The sequence below is a fragment of the Scyliorhinus canicula genome, chromosome 14 (assembly GCF_902713615.1).
Source record: "Scyliorhinus canicula chromosome 14, sScyCan1.1, whole genome shotgun sequence".
Classification (NCBI taxonomy): Eukaryota; Metazoa; Chordata; class Chondrichthyes; order Carcharhiniformes; family Scyliorhinidae; genus Scyliorhinus; species Scyliorhinus canicula.
The window spans coordinates 70,237,228-70,256,742 of NC_052159.1; the positions used below are offsets into that span (position 1 = coordinate 70,237,228).

The 19,515-nt window shown below is 49.8% G+C and overlaps 1 protein-coding gene across 1 annotated transcript in view; it reads right to left on the reverse strand.

Annotated features, from left to right (window-relative positions):
* The window catches only part of LOC119977336 (PC3-like endoprotease variant B), a 1,015,536-nt gene that overhangs the window by 453,321 nt on the left and 542,700 nt on the right, over positions 1 to 19,515 (reverse strand). The window lies entirely within an intron of this gene.

A 19,515-nucleotide genomic window follows, 5' to 3' on the forward strand; every position in this document is an offset into this window, starting at 1 on the left:
TTAAATGTACATGTGTGTCATCGATCTCTGGGAAATCTGGGAAATATTGATGTATAAATAAATAAGGAACTATCAATGAGAAGTTACATTTATTATTAATTAAAGTGCTAAGGTTCTGGAAATGACTAACCTTGTTAAAATTGTTGATGTGGATGAAGATTACCTCACTATTACTTATCTCCACATCCATGTATGTTTTGCAGTTACCTGACAGTGATATTTGTATCTTACTTCTATTTTTTTCGTTAAGGCATGTCTCTTCTTCGAGAGTTGCTTGCCACAAATCAGTTGCTGGAATTTTATATCAGTCAAGAACATTCTGACCTTGATTTTCATCTGTTGTTGTGCCAATAAATTGATGTAATCTGGGCAAGTAAGAGTGTAAACTCAGATGAGAACTCGTTACATTGGGTTCAGACCACTCCTGCACCCACCCACAGCTGCAATGGAAATGGCAATGGATGCATAATGTTCCTGACTATAAATACAGGTTGAATTATACAATATGTAAATGATGGGGAAAGATCAAAAGGCATACTTCTTATTAGACACACTTGAACAATACTGAGAGGACTGGCATCTTTCCTTACATCCAAATCAGAAACACAAATGCAAATCTCTAGTCCTGTAAAATTGGGTATTCGTTTGCTAGAACAATGTAGCTTATGTGGTGACATGATAGAAGTGTTTACAATTATGAAAGGATGGGGGGGGGGGGGGGTGGACTAAAAGATTCAGGACTGTTTTCAGCAGTTGTGGGTCAAGAATTAGGGGTCATAGTTACTAGATTAAATGTCAGAGATTTAGAACAGATGGCAGGAGAAACTTCTTCACACAGAGAGTTCTTATATCAGAGGGTTAGTGCTTGAGACAGAAATTATGTCAACAAGATTAGATCGGATAGGTGGATGATGCAAAGGGGATTGAAAGGATATAGAAACACATTGGCTAAATGTGATTAGAACTATACGCTCTTGTCAAGGGTGAATGGCGAAACAAACTGATTGGGTTGAATAGCCAGTTTCCTTGATATAATTTCAATATATTCCAGTGTTGTTAAAGGCCTCTGGGCAGGTTGGGGGTGCTGTGGTGGGTGAATGTTGAAGTTTTCTGAAAGCAATTGATTGCAGAATCTACATGAAGTGAGTGTCCCAGTGAAGCTGTAAGTGACACCACCTGTCCAAAATATTCCAATGTCTCTGATCCTGGGAAATGAGCCCAGGTCAAAGGTACAAGTTACAGGTGGACAGATGTCTCACTGCATTATATGAACAGCAGTGAAATAGGACCAGAGGAAATATGGGGCTTCTTGTCTTCTGTCAGTTTGTCCTAATAATAGAAAGATCAATTCATGAATAAACATGGATTAAAAATGTTAGTCAATGCAGGAAATTCATTTTTGTCATTCCTTTAACATGGTTTAATAGATAACATGAGCAGATCAGGCAGTGGGTGGTGCAATGGTTGTTACCAGGTTGTGAATAGTTTAGACAGTAGCACTGGGCCACGCTTTCCACCCTCCCCCAGGCGTGTCTTTGGCAAGGGAAACGACTTGTCTTTAGCTACCAGTGGGATCTTCCAGTCCTCCGGTGTTTTGCGTGTGTCGCCCGTTCTGCTGTTGGGGAACCCACCATGGGGGCGGGGATGGGGGGAGCTGCCTTAACCTGAGTCAGAAGACCCAGCCAGAGGGAAGGGCTGGAAAATCTCTCCCAGAGACCCTTAAATATTTTCACAACATTTTTTTGTACCTTTTCAAAACGGAAGATTATCAGACCCTCTTCACTTATGTGTAGCTAAGGATACCAGAACCTGTGAATCTATACAAAAAGTTTCCCTCTCTTTCATTTTTTTGCTCTCTTTCTCTTTTCTGTGACTCCTACTCTCCTGGATCATGCCTTGCTATCTTTCTCCTCTCACGTCACTCTCCTCCGTCACTTGTTTGTTCTCCTGGTCAAATTATAACATGTGAATTTTCATTTACTCTAGGTACAGATTACTGAAACACAACACAACCTGATCATTGTGCTGACACATCAGTGTCTGACAGTATCCATTGATCGCTGGGCCACTGTATGCATTTTCTATAAGCAGATATGGGCTTGGTATTTGTCTGCACATATTCAATATCAATCTAGTTGTTGTTGTTCATGACAGAATTGCTGACCTTGCAGGTCCCAGCCAGCGTTGTTTAAATTAAAACAATAGATTCTAAAGTACAATTTAATGTTTTCCAAACGGACATAAATATAGCAAAACAAAATGAACCATATATGTAGGAGGCCTTTCTAGGCCTAACCCGAGCAAAACAGGTAATACTGATCTTTCAAATAAATTTCTGCCTGTTCAGGAAACCAGCAAGAAAAAAACATTAAAAACTTTATTGGTAATTGGGGAGGAATGAGGGGGAAACCTGCCTGGAAGAACTCTGCTTCATATTCTTCATACTGACAGAACCACATGCTTGTGAAAATGTGATGTGTTTGTCAAATATTCAAGCACAGGGAGCCCTCACTTGAAGCAGTGGTTGCATTCCTGAAATGGCCACTTTGAGTGAAACCCCTTTAAGCGAAGCATGGTTTCCCACAGGAATCAATGTTAAAGTCAGAGTTAGGTTCCTGAGGCCAATGTTTGTCCAGAAAAATCAACGTGAAAATTGAAACACAGTACTGTTCAGTTTGAAACACTGTAATGTGCAGTACAGTAAATGACTTTAAAATTGCTGCCTTGCCTACAGGCTTCATCCTAGCAGTGGCCTCTTTAAAACAGTAAGTTTACAATAGGTTTCTAAAGCACAGGTACAGTACAGTACAGTACAGAGCAGTATCATTCTTTGAAAAACAGAAGTCTACAGTAGTTCCACAGGTACATGCTGTATACTGTACTCGCAACAAATAACTTGAAAACCAATTTACTGTAGAGTATTTGTACTGTAAGGTTAAGTACAGTGAACAATTCTTTCAAAGAACAAAGTTCACAGAATTTCTCAACTAGTACAAGGTAGATTAAAAAACAGTTTAAACATTAAGTTTACTTTAGTACGGGGCGGGGTGGGGGCACCTGAAAATGCAGCAAAAATTGATGTTCCTCGAATGTACAAGGACAAAGTAGCACTGATCATAAGCCAGACTTGGGACATGGTAATGTCATCACACTGCTCCCATAAAATGCAGAATTTTGTACTTTAATTGGGATCACCCAGAAATAAACAAATAAAGTCCTTTAAAACAAAAACACTTTAAAAGTGGACATTTAAAATGGAGATTTATGCATCTAGGAAATTATTGTACCATATTTGTCAAGTGTTTGCAATGCTATGAAAGACAGTAATTGTTTGTGCATCTCTTTAAGATGTTGAGATGGCTCCTCTGGTTCCTCAGCCCCGTATTTCTTGGCGGCATGCGTTTCGCTGGCAGCAGGAGGATTCTAACTTCCCGCCGCTTGTCAATGGGATTTCCAATTGAAACCACCCCGCGCTGTTCGGAAACCCGCAGGCAGGGGTGTGTTGCCGACGGAAAAAGTGAATCGCAACGGTCGAAGAATTCCGGCCGTTGTCTCATGTTGGGAGACAATTCCACTGGCAAGGAGCCCCGTTGATAATTCGCTCATTCATCACATATAAAACTGGACCCGTGTAATCAGGCTATTCAACCATGGAGGGCATAGCAATTCTACCTTGTATTCATATTCCAGCTGGGTTTATTGGACAGTGATTACACCGATTACACTTTCGATGCAAGTTCAGCATCAGCACAAAATGGTTTATTTCATCCACCAAACATTGATGTGATGTAAATCCATAGTGAGACAGAGTGAAGTTCACTCCTGCAGGGAATTTTACACTGCTTTAGTCTGGGAGCGGGCAGGTTGACAATTCTGGAATTAAGCTGCATTTGTACCATAACTGTTACATCAATGTGAAGGCAAACCATTTCACACCAACCTTACAATATTAGTGTGAATGAAATATGCCGCTATGCTAATGTCAGATTTGCTAAGTAGATCTGATGGGAAATTTACAGCTTTTAGGGACCTGATGAAATAAACATTGCTGTAAAATTTTGCTCGGGAGAGCTGTTGACTCCTTTTCATTTCATTTGATTTTCTCTTGAGCTTTTCTGTTCTTACTTTTTAACTCCCTGATCTATTATCAGGAAAGAGATGCAGCAATTTCTGTTCGATTTCCATGGGTTTGAACAGACTACAGGGCTGAGTTTCAGAGCTGAGCCCATGCATTGGGAAACTGCAAGTTTGACTTCCTGATGGGTGGAACCAGCAGTGAGGTTCCCTGTTAGTAACATGAATTTAGCAAATGACCCCTATTATCTTTACCCATATTCCTGATTGATGTAGTAGTTCATCTAATCTCGTAAGTCTTTTCATCAATCTTAACTCGTGCACGGTTTCCTTTCATATTGAGTTCTTCTAACTGCTGTCTTATAGCTGCCACTTACAGAATACCCTGCAACAAATTACATTCTTTTCTCTGATTTGGATGCTGTTGCCTTTTTATTCTTCGGAGTCCTGTATTAGAGAAGTAACTGATCTTATTGTTTTGGACATGGTAGACTTCATAGCTCATTCTTCTTCAATCAGAGCAGAAACTCTTCCTTGCTCCAATCATACCTTGGCCAGACTTAAATATCTGCAACAACTTTACCTTTCCTGAAAGATTTGCAAATCTGCTGTTAGAGGTCCCAGATGTAACTTGATTGAATAGAAATGTCAATCATTATTTCCTAGGGTGTCCAATACTGGCGGGATATTGGGCGGGAGTGTTTTACTCCGGCATCGGCGCCGTTCCCAGACCGCTATTCTCCGCCCTCCTTGGGGCTAGCAGGGGCAGTGATTTACGCGGGCGGGGCATCGGCCCAGCGGCAGAGATCCGGCGTCGTGTAAAAGACGCGGCACCTTGGATCCCGTGCATGCGCAGTTGGGCCGGCGGCAACTAGCACATGCGCGGTAGCCGTCCTCCCCCAGGCCGCCCTGCACAAAAATGGCGCATGGATCCCGGCTTGCCGGCGGAAGAAAGGAGCCCGCCGACAGTAACTTGAGGAAGCCAACGATAAGAGAACAGAGGTTTATTTAACTATATACATACTGCTCAAGCAGCAACTCTCTCCCAATACAGTCCTTGCTGGGAGAACTAACCACCCCAGGCCCTGCTTTGGGCCGTCTTTTATATTTGTTTGGGTGGCCTCAGCTCCTTATCTGGGAAGCTTGTACCCAAGGAGTCCAATGGGAAGATCAATAATGGATTCCCCGTGGTCTTCATGGGGCTATAACACCCCACAAAGCCCGAAAGTTACCCTTCAGTCATCAATGGTAGGGGCATTTTGTGCCGCTTTGCCCATGGCTGTGCTTCTGCCTGCAGTGGCTCTGGGTCGTGGAGAGTGTACCACTTGGCCGCTCGTCATTTTCTGGTTGACCTCCAAAGAGTTATTGCTGGAACCTCGGTCCGCTGGCACGGACACTTCGGTGTCCATCTCTGATCTGGTGTCATTCTCATCCTGCTGGACCGGGCTGCGTGACCCAGATGGCTGGATCCCCAGGGTGAGGGGCAGCTCCAATACTGACGGTTGGGCATCATGAAGTGCAGGTTTTCACTTCTTCAGGCTGTCCAAGTGTTTTTGCTGAACCCCCCCCCCCCCCACTACCCCCACACCGAACCTGGACTCTGTATGAGACCGGACCTGTTCTCTCCAGCATGACCAAACCTGCGCGCATAGAGTGCATCACTTGAGTGAAAGTGCCACCCTGGCATCCTCAAGTCGTGTTGCACCTCTATGTTCGTGCTGAGGTCCTGAAACAAGAGACTCAACTGGGTTCAAAGTCGTTGGCCCATCAACTGTTCTGCAGGGGTGCTTCCCATCATCACATGTGGTGTTGTGCGGTCATTAAAAAGGAACCGCATCAGCTGCGTGCATGGAACCCATGGATTGAAAGGCTCACCGGTAGGCGGCTAACCTTATTTTGGTGTCATGCAATGTCAGTGGCATGATCCCTGCGCAGCGTCGCCAGAAAGTGTGATGGTCCATGATGGAGATGACAGCTCCAGTATCCATTTCCATTATCACGGGCTGACCATGGACCTGTAACGTGATCGGATCGGTGCTGCCTTTGGGGCCATGATGCAGTACAACTGCATTAAATAGTCCTCCTCATCCAGGGTACCTACGTGTAAGGCGTACCTACGTTCATGGTGATCTCGGCAGTTGTCGAGGACGGCATTTTCTGCGGCGACATTAGCGGCTCTGACTATCAAAAGCTCTCTGACCCACATTTGCCGATGTGGCCGGCTCTCCCCTTCATCATCAGGGGTGGTTTTACACCGTTCAGTGGTAGCTCCCGAGATCCTGATGCGGCTGCAAAGGTTTGGTCAGACTGGCATTGTCGCATGGAAGGAGTAGTAAACGAAGTGGGGGGGGCAAACTATGGATGCCATAGTCCATGGATCCCTGCAGCTCGTGAACTCCTGTCTCCAGCTGCTTTCAGGACAGCGAAAGGTCAATGCCCCATTTCAAATCCAAGGTGGGCTCCAACCAACAGTTTCCTCTGAGTGACAGTGTTGTTTTCAGAGAATTTACAGTGCAGAAGGAGGCCATTTAGCCCATCGAGTCTGCACCAGCTCTTGAAAAGAGCATCCTATTTAAGCCCACACCTCCAACATATCCCCATAATCCAGTAACCCCACCTAACCTTTGAGCAATTTAGCATGGCCAATCCACCTAACCTTGCACATCTTTGGACTATGGGAGGAAACCGGAGCACACAGAGGAAACCCACACAGACACAGGAAGAACATGCAGATTCCGCATAGACAGTGACCCAAGCTGGGAATCGAACCTGGGACCCTGGAGCTCTGAAGCAACTGTGCTAACCAATGTGTTACCATGCCGCTCGAGGCTTTGTTAATGCATAACTCTCAATATTTCGGAATGTGACGGGTCAGACTCACAATGCTCAGCTAGACGTCTTAAGCAGGTCAAGAAGTCAGTGAACTATTCACCCAGAGATTGCATCATCGTATTAAAACGATACCGCTGCATAATTACAGAAGACTTGGGTTGGTAGTGCTCAGAAGCCAAAGCGACCAGCTCATCAAACGATTTGGTGACCGGTGCAGCCAGGTAAGTCAGACTTTTTGTGATCCCAAAAGTCTGGGCTCTGCAGGTGGTCAGGAGTAGAACTTTCTGATGGCCTTCCCCCCAAAATCCCATTCACCTGGAAGAAATAGCTCATGTACTCCGCACACTAGTTCCAGTTTCCGAGGCCTGCATCAAAGGCTTCCAACTTCCCGAATAGCAACATTTTGAACTGTTATGACCCTACGCTCTGGGAAGCCATGGTGCCAGGCGGCTAGGCGGTTCCAAGAGCCAGCCTGGAATTTTCAATTTTCCTCGTTGCCAGTTTAGTAACTTTAGGAAACCAGCGTTAAGAGAACAGGGGTTTATTTAACTATGTACACTTTTATAATAATAATAGTATTTATTGTCACTTCTGCTCAAAGCAGCAACTCGCTCCCAGTACAGTCCTTGCTGGGAGAACTAACCACCCCAAGCCCTGCTTTGGGTCGGGTTTTATGTTTGTTTCTAACGATTTCCTGCTGGGTGGCCTCCTATCTGGAAAGCTCATCCTCCATGCGTCCTATGAGCAGATCAAATTTCCCATGGTCCTCCTGGGCATTAAAACAAAACATTGCTCTGGATTTTCACTGACTCAAGATGACTCAGGAGTCCATTAAAAATGGCAGCGTGTCCCGATTCCAGGAATCCCAACCCCATTCCCAGGCTGTCTGATTTTCGGGACTGCCTTTAAAGGGTTTGAGCTGGTTCCTGTCAATAGCTTGCATCCTGCACTCCCAACCTGGCTGGCTCCATTGCGGAGATAGGAATATTCTACTCCTCTACAATTTTCATGGAGCCAGGCAAGGTTTTTAACAGGTCACAGCCCCTCAGAGGCCCTTGTGAACACTCGTCAGCATGATGATCAGGTAAGTTCAAAAGGTTCTCTTCATGCCTCCTGTGACAAACTCTGCCCTCTCACCCACCCCCAATCCCCATGCCAATCTACACCCTTCCACCCATCCTCTATGGCCCCTCATGCTCCCATAAGCTACATTCTGCCCCTCAACCCCTCATGCCTCCTATGCCAAGCTCATCCATCTTTATACCATTCGTGGAACTTCCATGCCCATTGACAATGTACATTGTCTAGAACCAATGAACTGCATAGTGACAAAATAATATGCAAAAAACTGTAACAAAGTAAAATCTATGGAATTTCCATGCCCATTGATAATGTACATTGTATAGAACCAATGAACTGTATAGTGACAAAATAATGTGCGAAAAAGTTTAACAAAGTAATTAATTCGAAATTTCAATGTAGAAGAACTCATTTCACTACAAGCCAGTAAATGTTTCAATCATTCTTTACAACAGAAAGCAGAAACCACTTAACTTGTGGAAACAAACATTGTGAAATTGACAGCAGAGATCAGAGAGCCTGAGCTGTGAATCAAACATTGTTTTCACTGGGATGCAGATGCTTTAGTACCATAATCGTTGTCTGGGTTTGCAGCCGAGCCTCACTATGTATGTTGCCAATTACAAATACTTGTTTACCCCACAGTAAAAAGCATCAAAGGTTTGCGGTTTTTGTTGTTCATGTTTTGAAACTTTTATTGATTTGTAGTGAAATTATTTTCTTTTTCAACAATGGTTATTATTAAATTACTTTTCTAAAACCTTTTTTGCACACCCTACTATCACTGTATAGGTAAGTGGTCCTGTACAGAGTATGATAAATCAAAGGATTTAAAAGTGCCATAGCTCAGTATTGGTACCATACACAGCCGTGGGGGGGGGGGGAGGGGGGGCGGGGAGAGAGAGAGACGGGGGGGGGGGACATATGGCGTGGGCAGAGGTAGCATGGGTGGGAAATGGGAGGTATTTGGATGTTGAGGAGGGTGAGGGCTGAAGGATCTTTGTGTTTCTATTTTAGCTGGGATAATATCCCACAACCTTTTAGAAAGCCAGTGTCTGCACAAATCTTTCCTGGGTCAGCTGGCCTGACTGTAGTCCCGCCCACCCCCGGTCAATGACACCTTCCGTAGAAGGCACTTTCTTCCAAGGCAGATGGGCCGAGGCAAGAATTTTCCCGATGCCCACTATCCACCGCAATTATGAAAATCCAGGCCATTAAGTTTCATTCTCACCAAGTCTGCAATATTAGCCGCGCTCTGGACTTTATCAGATTATTTTTCTACTGCTTGCAAATGAATCATTTGTCATTGGCTTTGGGCATCTGATAAACTTTTGACAGGGTCTTGTCAATGTTCTCCCCTGAAGGCATTAATTTGTTTCCAAAATTCAGTTCCACAGGTGTCAGTCAGCTTCTCGTAACTTATCCAATTACCATATATGCATTATTAACATATACGCATTTAGCAGAGAGGAATGGTACGATATTCCATAAGGAATGCATCACAGTCAAGCAAAATTATATCTTGACCTGATATTTATATTGGACCAAGAGCATGTATGAACATGTCTGATATTCCCCTTCTTAACCTTCGCACCAAAATTAGCGCATTTAGCATAGCTGATGGAATGAACCTGACTCCTTCCTGCTCAATAAAAGAACGTAAGAACTATGAGCAAGAATAGGCCATTTAAGCCAACACTCCCATTCAATAGGAGCATGGCTGATCTTCAACCTCATCTCCGCATTCCTCCCCATCGTCATATTCCTCGATTCCCTTAGTACTCAAACATCTATTGATTTCATTCGGACTCACAGTAATGTTGTTGACCCTTAAATGCCCGCTGAAATAGCCGAGCTAGCTATTCAGTTCAAGGGCAATTGGGGTTGGGCAGAAAATGCAAATCCATGAGCAAATAATAAAAAAACACAACAACTGAGCATCTACAGGCCTTTGGGGAAGAGAATTCTAAAAAGTTCACAGCCCTCTGAGTGATTACCCCCTCCTTATTTCATTCTAAACAGAGCACCCTTTTTCCTGAGAATTTAACCCTTCATTCTAGATTGTTCCATCAATGCTCACAGCCTGCTTTTCTATGGTGCAGCTACTCAGTGCTGGTCCCAGCTGAATCATCATGAATGCCAATTGTTTAGCTTTTTTCGGCTAATGCTAGGTATGCTGTTGGTTGCTTGGGTAGTTAACTAGAATGAGGGATTGGTGGAATTCTCTTTCAACGTAGCTGGGATGGCATTCTTCCATTCGTCCATTGTTTCATAGCTGAAAGTCTCAATCTTTGTGAGACCGGTGGACTAGTCAGGTGGGCAGGTGGAATTCAACCTGGAGAAGTGTGAGGTGATGCATTTGGGGATGTCAACAAAGGCACAGGAATGCACAATGAATAGGTGGATGCTGAAAGGTGTAGAGGAAGTGAAGGACTTTGGAGTGATCCATCAGAGTAACAGGAGAGGTTGATCAGGAGGTTAAGAAGGCATATGGAATCCTTTCACTTATTATCCAAGGCACAGAATATAACCGGGGGGTTATGCTGGAACTATATAAAACATTAATTTGGTCACAACTTAAGCACTGTGTGCAGTTCTGGTCCAGTCATTACAGAAAGGATGAAGTTGCACGGGAAGGGTGCAGAAGAGATTTGGGAGGACTGGAAAATTACAGCTATGAAGAAAGATTGGAAAGGCTGGGGTTATTCTACTTGGAACACAGGAGGCTAAGGGGTGATTTGATTGAGATGTACAAGGTTGTGAGGGGCTTGGATAAAATGGATAGGAAGGAACTGTTTCCTTTCGTGGAGAGATCAGTTTCTAGTCAGCATAGATTTAAAGTGACTGGGGGAAGGATTAGAGGGGAGATGATGAATTCATTTTTACCCCAAGAGTGGCAGTGTCTGGAAATCACTGCCTCAAAGGGTAGTAGAGCCAGAAACCCTCAACCCATTTAAAAGGTGTCTGGGTATGTATGCTCCTGAAATCCCAACTTTCAAGGCTATGGATCGAATGCTGGAAAATGGGCTGAGGCTGGAAGGTTCATTTCTCAGCTGGCACAGACATGATGGCCTCCTTCGATGCTGTAAATCTTTCTCCATTTTTCTAAATTTTCTAAATATCTGTCAAGGAGAAATGCGCAGGGGTGTGGAGAGAGGTTAGGGGGAGTGACAGTATGTGAATTGTTCCTTGGGAGAACCAGAATGGACAGAATGGGCCAGATGACCTTAGGTGCTGGAATAATTCTGGAATTACATGTCCATAGAACTGAACTGAAATGAAATGGGAACTGAAAAAGAGGCATGTGCGGCTCAGGTAAGAATGAATTAGGGTTCTGTACTTTGGCCTGGAATGCTTAATGCAGACATTTGGTGTTAAAGTAGAACATGTTTCATGTTTGAATATTGACAAGGCTAACTTTAAAGGATAAACATTTCATGCAAATATTCATGTAAGTTCTTTTTTAAAAAATGTAGTAAATAAATTTAAGCAGGTGCCAATTATTTCAGTGTTTAAGGTATGAGGGGTAATGCAGCAATTATAAAATAGACAGGTTTGAAATATGCATTGCAGTATGACAGTCTATCATATAACGCTACCTTTACGCTCTGACAATTAAAGATGATGGAGTTAAAGAGTATGTTTATTTTGTTAACAATATGTGTTGCCAAACAAACCATCCCACCAGCTTTTATTGCAGGACTGATTTGAATGTTACATTTTAGAGGCAAGTTGTACAGAGAAAATCAATAAACGCACAAGCAACCAAATTTTCAAACAGTAATGACAAGTGTTTGGACAAGCTTACAAACTGAAAAAATGACCGGGGCGGAATTCTCCGCAACCAGAAAAAATCGGCAAAGTCGTCGTGAATTCAGTCGAGTTTCACGACGGCTCCCCACGGCCCCGTTCCCGAGCGATTCAGGCCCCGGAAATGGGCTAGGAGCGGGGTCGCGGGAATCACGTGGGCGATGACGCCAGAATGGTGCAACGCCCGAATGACGTCGGTATGACGCCGCTCCGCATCATGAAAAGGCGCGGGGGACCAGGTCAGCAGACTGAGGATGACGGAGCCACGGAGGGCCGCGCCGAGTTTCACCGAAAGTGACATGGAGACCCTCCTAGATGCCATGGAGCAGCGGAGGAGCACCATCTGCCCTAGAAAAGGGCATCGCCACCCTGCCAGTGTCGTGCGACAGGCCTGGCGTGAGGTGGGCACGGCAGTGAGTGTTGTGGGGCACACCCCTCGGTCTGGCGAGCAGTGCCGGAAGAAGCTCCACGACCTCACCAGGGCTGCCAGGGTAAGTGCCAAGATGGTGCCCCCGGGTCACAACAACCCCCCCCCCCCGCAAGTCCCTCATCACCCACCTCCTCCCCCCCCCTCCCCCCGGGCACGAGGGCGAGGGGAGGGGGGGCGAGAGTGAGTGGAGGGTGGTTACCAAAGTTGTCACAGACCCACATGAGCGCTGCGACCCCCTGGAGATATGTCATGGTTCAACTGCAACTTTCCCCCCAACCTGTGCCAATATCTGAACGGCCTGCTGACACCTGACAAATTGTAATGATCTATCTATGCCCCCCCCCCCCCCCCCCCCCCCACCACAGGACAAGACTGCTCACAACAACGTGGAGCGCGACAAGACCGGAGGGTGTTCTCCCATAATGCACCCCCGACTGCCTTTGAGCAGAGGGCTCTGGACCTTGTTGGGGGATCTGCCATCCGAGAGGTCGCGCAATGCGAGGTTGGTGGTGCAGAACCAAGTGAGACAACCCTGCATAACAACCCCCCCCCAGCCCTTCCTCTCTGCCCTCACACTCAGCCCACTGGACCCCCCCATCCTCTCTGTCCTCACACTCAGCCCACTGGACCCCCCCATCTTCTCTGCCCTCACACTCAGCCCACTGAACCCTCCCCCATCCTCTCTGCCTCACACTCAGCCCACTGTACCTCCCCATCCTCTCTGCCCTCACACTCAGCCCACTGGACCATCCAACGCCCGGCCGAGCGTGTGTAAATAACCCCGTCCTATTCTGTTCCCTAGGGTGTGCTGACGAACATCCAGGGACGTCTGATGCCACACCCAGCCGGAGAACCGCCAGCACCTCCGCACCCAGGGCCGCATGCCAGATGGTGACAGGACGTCAGCCAGGAGGGCCATCCTCCCAACCCGGGACCTTCAAGCAGGACGCACACACGGCGACACAGTCAGCAGGGTCAAATGAGGGAGAAGAGTACATGGGCCGCGTGCAGCCTGCCGCCAGAAATGAATGGGACGATGACCCATCAGACATAATGATGGATGAGGACCGAGAGCTTGCGGCACTGCTGTCTCCCACACCATCCACCATGGGCAATTAAGTGATGAGGCTCCTGGGTCACAGTCTGGTGTGCACCACACAGCTGAGCAGGTACAGCAGATGGAGGTTGGAGCAGCCGAGGGCCCGGACTGTCGGAGGGCAGGCCAGGCCCAGCATTCAGCTGGCTCCCAGATGTTTCCCGGGTTCCTGGATTTTCTCGACCCACCCGGAAAGCCGATGCATTTTGAAACCCAGGGACACAATGACGGGATGAGGGCCGTCTTCCAGCAGCTGCAGACGCAGTCAGAGGAGTCGAACCGCGTCCAGGAGCAGGGAGTGGTGCCGCTCATGGCAGCCACCCAGGCCGACACCGCACGGGTGGCATCCGTGGTCGAGGCAATGGGTGAAACGGTATTGGCCATGGGTCAGGTTATGCAAAGCATTGGGCTTCACGTGCACGCGTCATCCCTGGCCCTGGACAGGGTTGCCCTCTCACAGGCAGCAATGCGCCAGAGCCAACATGACATTGCCGGCGCGCTGCGGGCCTTGGCCGGGTTTCAGCAGGTCATGGCCCAGTCGCAGCAGTCAGTCGCGGAGAGCATCAACCGCCTGACGCACGTGCTGGATGGCGTTGCCCACTCACAGGTTGAGGTCGCACACTCCCTGGCGGGAATGTCTAACTCTCTGGACTCCGTCTCTGCGAACCCTCGGACCCTGGTGGAGACCGTTGCAGGCCTCCAGGACTGGCAGCGGCAGGTGTCAGTGGGACGACAGGGCACCTCCCCGCTCGCACCTCCGTCCCACAATGAGGCCCGGGGGCCACCGGGCTCCCCGAGGGAGGTGGTACCGGGGCCCGTCCCATTAACTCCATCACGGGACGTCCCGGAACGCTCGGCCTCCCCCCGTCCCATCCCTGGTGCATCGGGTGGGCAGCGGGCAGAGCAGGGTGGCACCACGTCATCCGAAACGCCCGCGGAGCAGCCTGGCCCATCAAGGCCGGGTCACCCCAGGAAACAAGTGCCGACGAGGAGACATGTCGCAGGGGGTGATTCTCAGCAGTCCGCCTCCACTCCTGCTGTACCATCTGGAGATCCACTTAGACCTAGTGGTAGGGCCCGTAAGGCAACAAAGAGGGACACATAGTAAGTTGGCACGGGTGAAGGGCACAGATTAGTTGTAGGGGCTAGGGCATCTGTACATAATGTTAACCATTAAACTCACTGTTGCACCGAACTTGTAAGTGTGATTTTTCCGCAGCCACAGGGATCATGATGGTGACCGAGTGTCGCTGGGGTTGACGAGCGGTGAAACCTCGGTGCCGGGTGTGAAGTACCTTCCCCCCCACCCCCTCCCACAGCTACCCCACGCGGGCATGTGATGGAGTGTCAGTGACGATCTCAGCGGCCACCAAGGTGGATGGTTCAGCTATTGCCATGAGTCAGACTTTGTCTAACGAATCTGAGCTCACAGCTCATCGCAGAGCGGGCTGTCATTATTCAACATGGCACTGATCACACCCGCTGACACAGTCATCAATGTCGTGCCATATCGTCTGGCCCCAGTGGTAAGGGTGATGTAGAACTGAAGCAATGTACGCAGAGCGGGGGTGCGGTGGGGGGGGGGGGGGGGTGGGGGGGGGGTGGTTGTGGTGGGAGTTGTGTGTTGACCATCTGCGCGACTGGCGATGCAGGTGGTTGTGTTGGTGTTCAGCGGGGACGTCGCCGCGGCGCGTGAATCTGGCTGCCACCAACGCATCGCGTGCCCGCTGTCCTCGCCAGTGCCGTCGTGCAGCCTCCTGGACATCACCAGCACCCGGGTCCTGTCTGCGTGCTGCGCCCGCAACTCCGCCGACCTCCTCCTCCACCTCTTCCTCCACCTCCTCCTCCGTGTTGGGACCACTGCCACTGGCTTCTCCCTCCGCCTCCTCCAGCAGGGCATCTCCCCTCTGCACCGTGATGTTGTGCAGCGCACAGCAGACCACGACAATGCAAGCCACCCTCTCAGGCTGGTACTGCAGGGCCCCTCCGGAGCGGTCAAGGCACCTGAATCTCATTTTCAGCAATCCGAAGCAGCGCTCCACCACACCCCTGGTTGCTGCATGGGCCTCATTGTATCGGGTTTCCGCGTTGGTCTGAGGCCTCCGTTTAGGCGTCATCAGCCACGACCTCAGCGGATAACCCCTGTCGCCCAGCAACCATCCCCTCAGCCGGGGGGGCCGTCCCTCAAACATTGCACGGATATATGACTGTGCAAGGATGAACGCATCATGCACACTCCCTGGAAACCTTGCGCACACGTGTATGATCCTCATGTGGGGGGTCGCATACCACCTGGACATTCATGGAGTATGTCCCCCTCCTGTTTGTGAACACCTCCCTGTCCCCTGCAGGCGGGCGCATGGGGACGTGAACACAATCGATTGCCCCCTGCACCATCGGTATCCCGGCCACTCTGGCAAATCCATGAGCTCGTGAGTCTTGAGTTGCTCGGTCCTCGGGAAAGGTGATGTAGCGGTCCGCGATGGCATAGAGGGCGTCGGTCACATCCCGGATGCACCTGTGCACCGATGACTGCGCGATCCCGGAGAGTTCCCTGCTCGGAGACTGGAAGGAGCCGGTTGCATAAAAGTTCAGTGCAACCGTCACCGTGACGGCAACCGGGATCGCGTGTCCTCCTCCCCTTCCACGTGGGGCGAGGTGCGACATAAGTTTGCAGATATGTGTCACCGTCTCTCTGCTCAACCGGAGTCTCCTCCTGCAGGTGATGTCCGGCATTGTCCGGAATGAGATCCGGGGACGGTACACCTTAGGTCTCGGCGCTTTGGCTCCACCATCAATGCATCCTCCTCCTCCTCCACACCCCCATGCTGCTCGACGACGGGTAACTCCTCGGGAATTCCCTGCGCTCCTGCAGCTGGCCCTGCATCCACTGCGGGATGTGGCTGTGGACGCTGCTCCATCTCCAACTGCAGTGCAGCGGCCCCAACCACTGCGCTGAACATGGCTGTTCTGTTCGCATACAAGGATGGTGGGGGCAAAGAAATGAATGTTAGACGGAGGTTATTCCACACCTCAGCATCCGCCTGTCACGGGACACCTGTGTGTCCCGGTGGTCTGGTCGCGCTGCTGACACGCGGCCACCCTAACTCCAGGTCACTTTCTGCGTCCAACGGGCAGTTAACAACACGTCCTCCTCACCGGGGCGTCAGTGTCCTGTGGCCATAAGCCACAGGGCAACTAGCGGCCGTGTCCTCGTGACCGTCCTGCAATGGCAGGGCGGCTGACATGTTGCATGTGGGGGTGGACGAGCCCATCCACTCGACTCACTCCCCCACACCCCCCCGCCCCCACTACTCGCTCTCCCCCCCATCCCACTTGACCCTCTCCCTCTCCCCCTCCCCCTCCACCTCTCCCTCCCCCCTCCCTCTCCCCCTCCCACTTGTCCCTCTCCCTCTCCCCCCCCCTCTCCCTTGTCCCTCTCCCTCTCCCTCCCCCTCTTCCCCATCCCACTTGTCCTTCTCCCTCTCCCTCCCCCTCTCCCTCGTCCCTCTCCCTCTCCCTTTTCCCCCCTCCCACTTGTCCCTCTCCCTCCCCCCTCTCCCTCTCCCTCGTCCCTCTCCCTCTCCTCCCCCTCCCACTTGTCGCTCTCCCTCTCCCTCTCCCTTGTCCCTCTCCCTCTCCCCCCCTTCCCTTGTCCCTCTCCCTCTCCCTCCCCCTCTCCCCCTCCCACTTGTCCTTCTCCCTCTCCCTCCCCCTCTCCCTCGTCTCTCTCCCTCTCCCTTTTCCCCCCTCCCACTTGTCCCTCTCCCTCCCCCCTCTCCCTCATCCCTCTCCCTCCCCCTCTCCCCCCCTCCCGCTTGTCCCTCTCCTTCCCCCCTCTCCCTCTCCCCCCCCACTTGTCCCTCTCCCTCGTCCCTCTCCCTCTCCCTCCCCCTTTACCCCCCTCCCACTTGTCCCTCTCCCTCCCCCCTCTCCCTCATCCCTCTCCCTCCCTCCCGCTTGTCCCTCTCCTTCTCCCCTCTCCCTCTCCTCCCCTCCCACTTGTCCCTCTCCCTCATCCCCCCCCCCCCCCCCCCCCCCCCCCCACTGGCCGCAGCGTTGTCGGGGATGCCTTCCCCAGTTTGCGGAGACGGTCCGCTAACCTGCTAACTCCTTGTCAGCCAGCACGACTGGCTGGCGACTTTTAAAAGCAGGTGTGATTGGCGACGTCGTGACATGGCGTCACAACGTCGGGACTTCGGCCCATCCGGGCTGGAGAATAGCGGGGGTGCTGGAGAGTCGCCATTGTGCCTCCGTCGGGCGACTTTCCGTGAATGTCCGTGGGTATGCCGACCACGGACATTTGGTCGGTGGGGAGAATAGCGGGAGCGCGTTGGACCGGCGTCACGGGAAAAAACGGCGCTGCCCGCTATTCTCCCACCCATCGTGGTTGCGGAGAATCGCGCCCCAGGTTAAGAACACCATTAATTGTAAATTGGTTGAATCCAATTTTTCTATAATGTTCTAACCCAGTAGTGACAGGTATCTGGTCATGCTAATAAGCCATTCAGTCTTGGATTGTTAATTCCTTATAGTTCTGCTCAAGAACTCCATACTGCCCGCCAAGTTATGGAAATAGTAAAATAAATCCCAACAGCTCTGCTGGTTTAACCACGTGGCATATGAGCAAGAACCATCCATCTGCTGCTATCCTTGACACACACGGACAAGAAAGAAAGACAGGGTACCGAAAGGTTAAAGAACACTATATTTCCAAGTGTAATTATATCTCCATATATTAGAAGAAACAGGGCCGCACGGTGGCACAGTGGTTAGCATTGCTGCCTACGGCACTGAGGATCCGGGTTCGAATCCCGGCCCTGGGTCACTGTCTGTGAAAAATTTGCACATTCTCACCGTGTCTGCGTGGGTTTCACCCCCATAACCCAAAAATGTGCAGGATAGGTGGAATGGCCACGTTAAATTGCCCCTTAATTGGAAAAAATAATTGGGTACTCTAAATTTTAAAAAAAATATTAGAAGGAACAACCCAGTTTAGTGGATGTATCAAGACAGCACCAAATTTTAGGATTACAATGACTATTAATAACTTGGTTAGCCCCTCACCCTGTTATTTCCCTGCAGCATAAATTATGTCTGGTCTTGTAGTTTGTTTGCTGCTGTAACTCATGTGACACAATTATCTGACAGTAATAACATGACACTAACTTCTCAAATGTTTCACCCAAAAGGGAACAAAGTCCCCTGGCGAGCGCATTCAGCAGTGTCTTTCCTGGCAATTGCAGCACCAAGAAATACACGAGTATTGAATGCGACTTGCTGTGAATGAAGGGCCTGAACAGGGAATGTGCAGCCACAGTCACACACAGCCCCGTGTTTTATACAATGGGGAGCTTCACTCGCTGGAACCCCTCACTGTAGCGATAGATCAGGGGACCATTTTTAAATGACATCCAGATCTCCGAGGCCCCCCAAAAAATCCCCCATCCCCCATCCCCCCCAGCCCGGGCACCCATGTTGGGCACCCTGGGCCCGATCGCACGTGCGTAAAAATGACAGCTTGGCACCTTAGAACTACCAACCTGGCACCCAAGCAGTGCCCATGCCAGCTGTCAATGCCACCTGGGCACCTAGGCAGTGACCTGGGCACCTTGGCAGCACCCAGGCAGCACTGCCAAGGTGACCAGGTGGCACCAGCAGTGTCAGGGCACCACCCTGCCCAAAGGGCATGCAGATGGGGCCCTCCGATCTGCTTGGACACCCAAGTGCATTTCTGTCTGGTTCCTGTTTGTGAGGACCAGCACCAAACAGCGCTCGCCCAAAGTCTCTGAGGCAAAGGGATTGAATCCCAAAGCCTCAACTACCTCGGGAATCTGCACATTAGAGTAAGACTTACTGCCTCGTTCAATATAGAGATTTGCCAAAATGTGATCCCTCCCACAATGGGCGGGACTTACCTCGCAAAGTCTCGTGAGATCGCGTTGAATCAGTCAAGGCTTTGCGAGCCAGGTATATCCCGCAGAAGCGAGGTCTCCCGGCTGTCAATGGCCAGACTGCATCACAGTGAGCTGCTTTTCGGCGCAACGTGGCCATAGGATTGCGCCCAAAGTAATGTTTCAGGGTGGATACGCCATTGGGTCTGATGAGGGATCAGACCCAAAGTTATCTTTCTCCTTCAAATGCAGATAGTCATCCTGTTCATTTTCTGTTTTTACTTGAACATCATCTTTAA